The 4,855-nt window shown below is 40.0% G+C and overlaps 1 pseudogene; it reads left to right on the top strand.

Moving 5' to 3' along the window:
- Window positions 1–704: 704 nt before the first annotated feature.
- Window positions 705–1,670, top strand: LOC105500619 (annotated as a pseudogene).
- Window positions 1,671–4,855: the final 3,185 nt, after the last annotated feature.

The raw sequence follows: 4,855 nt of genomic DNA, 5'->3' as shown, positions 1-4,855 counted from the left end.
TAGAAGCAATCAAACTTCCATCAACAGATGAAGGAGTAAACAAAATGTGGTATGCACATACAATGGAATATTATTCAACATTAAAAAGGAAAGAAATCTTGTCATATGCTACAACACGAATAAACCTTGAGCTTGGGCCTGAGGGAAAGCAGACACCAGCAGCAAACATTTAGAGACTGGTAATAGTTACAAGAGTCCACATATTCAAAACTCAAAGGGAAGCTGGGGAATCTTTGATTATCACAGTTTCAATGGTACTGCTGATTCCATCCCAAAGACTTTTCAACTGTGAGCTACCTTTTTTCTTTTTTCTTTTCCCTCTGAGACAAAGACAGTGATGAAAGAAACATCACTGCCAAGTTAACAGATATAATGAAAGATCAAAAGTAGAGACATGTTCAAAGTGAAAATAAAAACTGGAAATGGAGAATTTAGGCATTCGTTTTGAAGGTAAGCTAGGAAAGTATATGAAAATTGTTAAGAGGAGTTTTAGAGAAAATCCTACATGAGAATTTAAAAAAATAGTTCTTGTAAAGAGCCAGCTCTTATCCAATAAAAAAAAATTTTTGAGTAAGACTGTCAAAAAAAAAGACACTTAAACTAATCCTATGGGTAAAACTTGCCTCTCCAAAATGTTCTTGAGCTCTTCTGTATTCGTCACTAACATTTTTCCTCTATACATTCATAGGCAGCAAAAGTTAGAAATGAAAAACCAAACCTTTCTGACAGGATTCATTCTGCTTGGACTAACAGACAACCCAGAGCTTCAAATTATCATTTTTTATTTCTCTTCCTCACTACATATTCAGCATCATTGGAAATCTGATCATCATCATCCTTACACTACTTGACTCCCACTTCCAGACCCCTATGTATTTTTTACTCCGGAACTTCTCCTTCTTAGAAATTTTCTTTACAACCACTTTTACTCCAAGGCTACTGTTCAGCATCTCAACTGGGAATAAAGCCATCAGCTTTGCTGGATGCTTCACTCAATATTTTTTTGCCATATTCCTCAGGGCCACAGAGTTTTGCCTTCTGGCTGCCATGTCCTATGACCGTAATGTAGCCATCTGCAAACTCCTGCATTACACCACCATTATGAGCATGAAGGTCCACATTAAGCTGGTTCTCTACTCTTGGCTGAGTGGATTCTTGATCATCTTTGTCCCAATCATCTTCACCAGTCAGCTGGATTTCTGTGCCTCCAACAGAAATCATTATTATTGTGAATCATTAATATTGTGAATCATTATTATTGTGACTATGGATCCCTCATAGAAATAGCTTGCTCAGACACAAATCTACTGGAACTGGTTGACTTTTTCTAAGCAGTTATGACCTTGATGATCAACCTGGTGCTAGTGATTCTCTCCTACACAAATATTATCAGGACTATTCTGAAGCTCCCCTCTGCTCAGCAAAGAAAAAGAGCTTTTTCCACATGTTCTTCCCACGTGGTTGTTATCTCTCTTTCTTATGGCAGCTGCATCTTCATGTACATAAAACCTTCAGCAAAAGACGGTGTTGCCTTCCATAAAGGAGTAGCTGTGCTCAGTATCTCAGTTGCCCCTTCACTGAACCCATTCATTTACACTCTAAGGAATAAACAAGTAAAACAAGACTTCAAGGACGTGGTCAGAAAAATTGTGAGTCTTTATTCAGTTTAATCACCCCAAAATAAATAGAACTTTTGAATGGTATTCATGGAGCTCCTCCAGCTGATAACTTGAGCTTCAGATTTCTCCTTTTGTTAAAGTGATTTCTCAGAAAAATACAATGTGAGCACGTGTCTTTTTTTTTTTTTTTCAAACTTGCTGACAAAAGTATTCAGAGAAGGCAAGTTCAAATTTTTTTCTGGTAGATATATTTTAATAAAGGGAAAAATTAGGAAAATTATATTTTTAGACTTTGTACACAAAAACAACTACTTGGTTAAAAACTATTTTCTTATAAATCTGGTGATTAGCTGAATGATTAAGTCTTCCTTCTCATGAGGAGCTCTTAGTCTCATCAATAAAAAAAAGTTGCGAACACATTGGGTCAGAAATGACTAGCTACTTCTCAAAGAAGCTTATCAATGATGTCCTACCAAAAAAAAAATCTATTCCAGATCACCTTTTCTTCGGTTCTAAACAATTTTGATTCTGAAGCTTCTTCTTCTGACAACTCCAAAGATTATCTCTTTCTGGCATAAACCACAGAAATTATTTCCAGTTGTAAAGTACAGTACTGGCTTTCATGTGTGCTCCTAGAACATTGCTGATTGTCTGATTTGAGAGCTGAAATCAGAATGAAAACTCTTACCAGAGAACCATCTGGATTCCATTTAAAGGATGACTCAGGTGAAGAAACTCTTCGGCAATTTTGGCAATTACAAAAATCTGTTAAGAGCTGTATTGTGACAAGGATGTGCCTAGCTTTTACAGGATATATTTAGCGATGAAACTGAGGAGGTTGGGAGTGTTAGGATACTATGCCATGGTCTATTAACTATCTTAACAACTTTCTGCCATCAAAGTCCCTTGGATGCCCCTCTGACCTTGCCAACTATTGTGGTAATTCCAGCCCCCTGGCGTCCTGTGCTTAAGTGGAGTCACCTGGCATTTACTACTTCAGCCCTCATCATCTCAATGAACATCAGCAAGCCCAGCTCCATGACTATCCCTCTTACCATCATCCCTGGTGAATAAAAGCCACCAGTGAACTTACTAATCATGCTGGTGCACCTCTCAGAAACACATTCCCTTATGCCTTGGTGAATGGTGTGTCCTGTAGGCCCTCCTATGAAGTAAATCATCTAGTGGGCCTTATGGTCTAATAGCATATATCCATCCTATCATGCCAATCTCCCTCAACCTCTTTATTTATTCCTTTACCATCTTCCAGAGCAACTCAGATATTTCCACAGTGTTGGACATCACAATTTTCAGGCTCGAAGATCCGCCCCAGCAGTGAAGTGAAATCCTCACTCCACATTCTATGACAGTGTTCCCCAAGTCAATAAATTCTAGCTCAGCCAGTCTTACATGTTAGACCCCTGATCAAAATTCAATCCCAGGAGCACTCCTCTAACTCCTACCAGTACAAGATAGCCAATTCTTACAATTCTTTCAGTATGTAGGTTCTTTCCTCCCTATCAAGCCCAGCATGTCCTTAGCTGGATTATATTGGGTTTAACCCTAACAGATCAGCCTAGCATCTGGCAGAGGAATTGAATACAACTACTGAAGGAAGCATCAGGGGATCTCCTGAAACATCTTCCAGGTAACTCTTACTACAAAAGAGTGGGCCACCTCTGCAAATCAAAAGTGTTTGGAGGGAGTTGCAAAGTAAAAATACTTACAGGCATCTATCCAGATGTCCCTTTTCTGTGTTTCCAGTCCCAGATTTCCCCATCAAGGTTCTTAGCTTTATAACAGACCTTCCTTGCTAATGATTCAAATATGTCTGAACCTCTATGTCATTAACAAGTAGATCAACACGCCAGTCAACCAAGTCTATCCTTCCACTACAAGATATAAGACCCTCTTTTTAAGCTACCACATAGGCCCTCTGGATCTCATAAGCCACTAACTGCTGTTAAAAGCCCTTAGACTCTCATCACCTCTCTTCAGGACATCAATACAACTTAGCAATAACTGTCAGTTCCATTGTCTTTGTAGGCATTTATTCCCCTGTATTTTTCAAATACCTGCATCATTACATATGCCACTGCATTCTTCTTGAGTAAGACATTTTTCCAAACAAACCAACTCAACTTTGAAGGATTTTGAAGACTGTAGTGCACTGAAGTTATTGATAGCAACATGAACAAAACTAAGCTAAGCTCAGTTCTTTACTAGATGGACTCAATCCACCAACCATCAGCCTTACAGAATAAAATTCATGCCCATTTCTGGGTATAATACTATTTATTTCAGTCCTGCTTGTTTGTCTACACATGCTGTTTAACATAAAATCAAAAATTACATGACACACAAAAAAGTAAGAAAAAAACAGTAGCAAAATATAAAGCAATGAATAGAACTAGACTCAAAAATGACACAGATGTTGGAATTATTAGACAGTGACTATAAAACGATTATGATTACCATGTTAAAGTATTTAGTGCCAATTGCTGGCAAGATGACCAAATAGGAACAGCTCCGGTCTGCAGTTCCCAGCAAGATCGACGCAGAAGGTGGATGATTTCTGCATTTCCAACTGAGGTACATGGTTCATCTCACTGGGACTGGTTGGACAGTGGGTGCAGCCTACGGAGGGTGAGTCAAAGCAGAGTGGGGTGTCACCTCACCCAGGAAGCACAAGGGTTTGGGAAATTCCCTCCCCTACCCAAAGGAAGCCATGAGGGACAGTGCCATGAGATATGGTTCAGTCCAGCCCAGATACTGCACTTTTACCATGGCCTTTGCAAATGGAAGACCAGGAGATTACCTCCAGTGACTACACCACCAGGGCCCTGGGTTTCAAGCACAAAACTGGGTGGTCGTTTGGGCAGACACCAAGCTAGCTGCAGGAGGTTTTTTAGGGGTTTTTTTGCTTTTTATTTTGTTTTGTTTTGTTTTTTCATACCCCAGTGGTGCCGGGAATGCCAGCAGGACAGCACCATTCACTCCCCTGGAAAGGGGGCTGAAGCCAAGGAGCCAAGTAATCTAGCTCGGCCATGGAGCCCAGCCAGCTAATATCCACTGGCTTAAAATTCTTGCTGCCAGCACAGCAGTCTGAGGCTGATCGGAGATGCTCCAGCTTGCTAGAGGGAGGGGAATCCACCATTGCTTGGCCTGAATAGGTGGTTTTACCCAAACAGTGTAAAAAAAGCTACCGGGAAGTTCAAACCAGGTGGAGCACATCA

Source organism: Colobus angolensis, unplaced genomic scaffold, assembly GCF_000951035.1.
Source record: "Colobus angolensis palliatus isolate OR3802 unplaced genomic scaffold, Cang.pa_1.0 Scaffold67, whole genome shotgun sequence".
NCBI classification, from domain to species: Eukaryota; Metazoa; Chordata; class Mammalia; order Primates; family Cercopithecidae; genus Colobus; species Colobus angolensis.
Note: the sequence above shows the minus strand (reverse complement) of the source record. Positions and strands in the feature narration are given on the sequence as shown.